General features: G+C 44.1%; 1 long non-coding RNA gene across 1 annotated transcript; it reads left to right on the forward strand.

Annotated features, from left to right (window-relative positions):
- The first annotated feature begins 446 nt into the window (after window positions 1-446).
- Window positions 447-1,644, forward strand: LOC138911305 (uncharacterized). Its single transcript, XR_011416814.1, has 4 exons — window positions 447-488; window positions 548-837; window positions 1,018-1,133; window positions 1,357-1,644. It is a non-coding gene; the product is annotated as an uncharacterized lncRNA (long non-coding RNA).
- Window positions 1,645-6,286: the final 4,642 nt, after the last annotated feature.

Below are 6,286 nucleotides of genomic sequence, written 5' to 3' on the forward strand. Positions count from 1 at the left end.
CAGCCTATGCCGGCTGACGTGCGACGAGATTAAAGAGGTTGGGAACCGGGATCCTATCTGGGGAAAATTTCAATGCATCAGAATTGTCTGTATTTTGTTCTTATTCGTCTCACCTCTGGTTAAGAGCCCCTATTATTGCGACCACCTTGAAATAAATATCTTCGGGAATAACGTGTACTCCGTCGCCTTAAATGACACCACCCACTCGACCTGCTTTTGAGGCTACTAAAAGAGTGGTGAGACCGTTTAAAATAAAATTGCCAACACACAAAAGCCACATACAAATATCTACAACATATTCTGGGTGTAGTCACATCCCTGGCCCGCAGTCCGCACAATCTATAACAACGAAGCTACACGTCTGTAGCAAAACAGACTTACAACACTATGCAAAGCGAACCACAAATCGATAACGTCAAACAATCCGGACTTCTAACCCATAAACAAAATAAACAGCTGTAACAACTATGAACATGTAAACAACAAAGGTGAGACACTCAATATAAATTAAAAAAATAAACACTATTTATCCACCTTACTCTTCCAGATCGGGCCCCGGTTCCGGACCCAGCGTACCCGCCCTACCATGAGACGATCACCTACACTCGTCTCCCTCATTTTGCCACTAGATGGTCATCAACCTGTGCCGGCTGTTATGCCAACTCTTCCCATCAAAGAAAATTTAGCCGGACATTTCTCTCTTCAGATACGGCATATAATTGGTTGCATTTCTTATCGTTATTATCATTTAATCTTATTTCTTATTCCCCTGCGGGTTATCTTCAAGCTGTTATTTATAATTTCGTACTCGCGAACATTTCTGGCAATTTAAACCAGGTGCACACGATAAGTTGGTATATTCTTATATTTAGAATAATGGATATAAGTTTTGAATTTCAATTTTTTTTTCATCTTTCAACTTCGCTTCAACAGTTATCTATAACGCGTTGCATCGTTTCATATTTATAACAATTTCTATTAATCTTAAATATATTAAATTTCTTTTTTTTTGTACAGAATACATTTTTTTTTGTTGGCGACCTTTATACAATACCTGAGACCAAAAAAAAACGGCCAGAAGTTATTGCCAGTCAACAAAGGAAAGAAAAATAAGGGGAGAAATATAAACACAGGTAATTATTGCACCAATGGGGAGCGTGTATACATATGTGTTTCCAACGAATGGCGTTGTTTGTCAAAGCGCTAATATTACCTTGCCTGCCTAAAGAGCTCTCTGGGTGGGGGGCACCTGCACCTGAGGTGCGTAACATATATATATATACGTATAAGTGGGTATCACTCGTGCATAAGTTGACCAAAATCTAAACCTTTATAACTTCATTCTTTACTTGGCAGACGCAATAATCTTTGGACCCTTTCCTTCCCGGTTCGCACTTTCGGAAATTTACTTAATTTAAACTAGTCGTGACTATTTTTATGTATTTAATAACAAAAAAAAAGTCGGTTCTCCTTCAGAACAATGGGAAGTCTGCGTCTGACTCTGCCTCTTCGGCGTATGAGACCCGTCCGTGATGGCTCGTCTCTCCATCGTGTGGCTTACGCCGACACTTGGCCGCGCTTTGAAAATCCGGCCCGAGAATACCTGGCTTGACCTGGCCAGCGTCCTTCGGCGTGGAATTCAAACGTGGTGTGCCACCGAATGTCTGCGGGTGCTCTAATAGAGTATCGCTTTTATAGTGGTTTTAAATAATGACAGTGTGTTGCTGGTGTATTATTGTTTCGTGTATTATCGCTCTTGTGCACTATTTATTTTGCAATACGTTAGCAGATAAGGAATTATCTTGCCAATTGAATAATAAAGAAAGCCCGTCACGAACAAATGTATGCCCTTTCATTTTTTCTTTTTTTCTTTTTGGTTAAGCACATGCTCCGTGGCCGGTAAAAAAAATATCCAACTTCAGAAATTTTTAACTGCGAGCCAGTGCGTCCGCTGTGGACCGCTGACAAAGCCGAACTCCCCGTACATCATCGGTGCCGAATTTCGGCGAGGCGGGCACCGTTGCTGCCCATCTGCACAGCTGCATTTTTTTTGGGTCAATGGCCCAAATGACTGCCAAGGGCATATCCAAGGGCATGCGATCCACTCTCCTCATATTCTCTTTAAGAACGAACCGGGCGGCCAATAGCAATCGTCGCTTTTGGCGCCGTGGATCGCAAGTCTGGCGTTGCCACCCTTCAAAAATTTGGGCTCCGCCGTGGGCCCAGCTTCACCCCGCTTCACTCTGACCATATGACAAAAAGATATCGGCGTGGCCGATAATATCGCACGCAATCAACTAAGTAAACCCTCGGTGCTGCCGATAACGTCAAATGCAACATCACCACGCAGATTATTGGAACGACATGAATGACCGTTACAAGGAATCTGCGTGCGGATTTCATGGATTGACCCAGTTGGCTAATAACATTGCCCATCGTTGGCCACACCCACGACAAGTAATCTATATTTTCGCACTGACCCAAAAGAAAAAAACAGAAGGACGTTTGGCTTTGCCGAAGCTGCTTAGTGCGAAGTTGCGCCTCCACACTTCCTGTCCCGGTTCCAGATGGAGCTGGCGCGCGGGGTGGTCGTATCGTTGGCGACTTCGCTGGTATGCGGTGTACAGATGGTCCTTGACTTGGCTTCGGATTACAGCCAGTCTATCCTTCGCGTCAAGGTCAGAAATACTGTGATCGGCCAATGATCTCAGCTTCCTGGCTAGTTTTTAACTGGAACCATTCAGGTACATTTTTTTTTTTAATTTATTTATTTATTTATTAATGGTCGACAAAACGGATGTCTTCCTCATTATTCAATAGATTATACAATAGAATTATATGCTAAAAGCCTAGTTAAAGAATACAATATTCTAAATAGCATCACCGACCGATGTTTTATTTGCCAGTCCGGCCAGCTGTGCCCCTTTTCTTCAGTAAGTAAATTGTTAATAAAATAAAGCAATGTAATTTATATAAAGAGGGTTAAGTAGATGAGACAAAGAGAAAAGTAATGGGAAATCACAAACCCAGTGGGGGAACGTTTTTCAGCCTGTCCGGCCAGCTATGCCCCTGCTCATAGCTGGGAATGGTCAGCGACTTCCCGAAGGTATCTAGAAAGCAACAATTTTATTAGGGGCAGAGAAAGTTCGGTAGAGAAAACGTGATGCAAACTCTTATAATTTTTACATAGCACGCGAAAAGGATTGTACATAGCGTAGTCTGTTGTGCACGTAGATAGGAATAGGGGCGATAATTTCTGGTTAGTCTAGCCGGAACAGGGAATTGGAGACGCCCTAGCAGAAAAGGAGAATCTATGTCGCCAATAATCAACTTATGTAGAAGGACAACACCGAGAATTGTCCTACGGTTGGTTAACGACGGAAGGTTGAGAAGAAGCAGTCTGCTGGAGTAGGATGGCAACCGAAGATTAGGGTCCCAATTTAAACCTCGTAAGGCGAAAAGCAAAAATTTCTTCTGAACAGATCCATAACAATCCTGGCTACTGAAATACTGCAGAGACCAGATGCAAAAGCAGTATTCAAGGATAGGGCGAACAAGAGAAATGTGCAGAAGTTTCGTTATAAGAGGATCGTTAAACTCTATACCATCGTTTGATGAATCCAAGTACACCTTTTGCCTCATTAACGGTGGTATCTATGTCAAGACTGAAACATAGTTTAGAATCAAACCTTAACTGTTAGTATAGGTTGCAAAGGGATATTGTCGATTTTTTTTTGTCGATACACTTTGAACAATTAAGATGCAATTGATTGGAACACCAAAGTTGCATAGCGTTCAAATCGTCTTGTAGACGAGAATGATGTAGGGGGTTAGTGTATGATAGAAAAAGTTTGACATCGTCCGCATACATGAGTACACGGGCATGTGATATAACATAGGGAAGATCATTTATTAAAAGAGTAAAGAGTCCAAGATGACTACCTTGAGGAACACCAGAAGTAACGTGAACCCGCTTAGAGGTAGTCAGCCTCAGTATTGCTCTTTGGGTCCTACCTTTTAAATAAGAATTAATTCAAAGTAAAAAGGACAGAGGGAAATCTATTCGGTCAAGTTTAAAAAGTAAAATGTCATGGTGCACAGAGTCGAACGCCTTACTGAAGTCAGTGTAAATGACATCAGTTTGCATTTTCGAAAGGAAAGCATCATTTACCAAGGAAATAAACTCAAGCAGATTGGTCGTAGTTGACCGATTCCTTACGAATCCATGTTGAACAGGGGAAACAGAAGATTTGCAGAAATGCTGCAAATGCGAAGGGATTATTTTTTCAAATAATATAGGAATAGCGGACAGTTTTGCAATGCCCCTGTAATTTTGTATATCAGACTTCCCACCTTTCTTGTGAAGAGGAATGATATAAGATTCTTTCCAATGAGATGGAAAGACAGAAGTTTCGAGGGATAGATTAAAAAGCTTTAGCAATGGATAAAGAATGGAAGAACTACACTCCTTGAGTAGACAACTAGGAATATTGTCCGGCCCAGGAGAGTAAGAAGATTTTAAAGAGTTTATAGCTAAAAGGAGAGAGGAGTGTGAAATAATAGGGGAAGGTATAGAACTAGCGGAAGAAATAGTATAAGGGTAAGAATTAGTATTAGGACAGACTGAAGAGTAAGTTGATTGGAAAAAATTAGCAAAGAGGTTAGCAGAATCAGTGTCATTGCTAGCTTTATCCATCCCAAGAGAAAAAGAAGATGGCAAACTTGAAGATTTACGCTTCAAGTTAACAAAATTATAAAACTGTCTCGGATTTTGGGCAAATTTCCTGCTGTCCAAACACCGCGAAGAACAGAGTCACTCCCGTAGCGCTGTGGACCGCATTCCGGATCGCCACTTCCACCTCTGGTAGGTACGCATCCCAATACCAATGATCCTGACCCAGGTAGGTTCTGATTGCAGACAGCACTGTGCGGTTCACGCGTTCGGTGGCGTTGCTCTGAGGCGAATACACTGGTGTGCGCAGGTGAGTAATGCCAAACGCCTGGACCATCGCATCGAACGACTTTGACACGAATTGTCGTCCATTATCCGAATGGATCACTTCCGGCACGCCAAATTTGAATAACACCTCATGCACTAGGAAGTTCACGACATCCGCCGCGGTGGCTTCCCTCATGGCCTTCAGGAAGGTACATTTCGAAAAGTGGTCTACGACGACGAATATCCACGCATGCCCTCGTTTCGAGCGTCGATACTTCCCCAGGAAGTCGATATATAGCTTCTGGAAGGGGCGGTCGGTGCACACTTCTTCCCCAATTCCGACCTGCATCCGGTAGTTTTGTGCCTTGGTCTCCTTGCATGTATCGCATTTCCGTGCATAGTCCCTGACTTGTATGGCCATGTTGGGCCAATAATATCGCTTGCGCAGCGCGTGCAGCGTTTTCCTCATGCCTCCATGAGGTAACGTCTCGTCCGCGTGTGCTTGTTGGATGAGACCTGCAGTCACCGACTCCGACACCCAGAGCTTCCAACTTGTGCCTTCGACCTCATCCTCCAAGCTCTTGTTCACGGTCCTCTTGAACAGAAGTCCGTCCTGCACTCTAAGATCCGGCAACTTCCCTTGTTGGCTCATCACCTCATTTATCAGCTCTTGATATTCGGTGCTCTCGAGCTCCGGGGCTGAAATCCCAACAGATCCTCTGGGGTCAGTTCGACCTCTTCCACGCTTCGGGAAAACGTGTCTGCGACGACGTTGTCGGCTCCCTTGCGGTACTGCATGGAGAAAGGGAACGCTTGCAGTTCTAGGGACCACCTGGCTAATCTCCCGCTCAAGTCTTTGAGATCCATAAGCCACTGCAGGCTCGCATGATCGGTGATTACCGTGAACGGCATCATCTCAACGTACGGTCGAAATCGATGTATGGCCAGTTTGGCGGCTAGGCATTCCTTCTCGGTCACCGAATAGTTGATCTGGTGCTTGTTGAGTTTGGTCGAGAAGAATGCGTTCGGCCTTTCTTGTTGCTCGTTGTCTAGCTGGAACAACACGGCTCCTACTCCGTAGTGAGATGGCACCTATGGCATCTATGGCCTCGTCACTCAATACAAATCTACCCGTTCTCTTCTTAAGGGCATCAGTCAACGGTACCGAGATCTCGGAGAAGTTCTTTATGAATCGTCGATACCACCCCGCTGTACCTAAGTAGCTTCGTAGTTCCTTGACCGTCCTCGGATTCGGGATGTTCCGGATCGCTTATACTCTTCGCGGATCCATGCGCAGCGTCCCGCCGCCTATGATGAGACCCAGGTAGTTTAGGTTGCGGAAGCAGA

Source organism: Drosophila virilis, chromosome X (genome assembly GCF_030788295.1).
Source record: "Drosophila virilis strain 15010-1051.87 chromosome X, Dvir_AGI_RSII-ME, whole genome shotgun sequence".
Taxonomy (NCBI): domain Eukaryota; kingdom Metazoa; phylum Arthropoda; class Insecta; order Diptera; family Drosophilidae; genus Drosophila; species Drosophila virilis.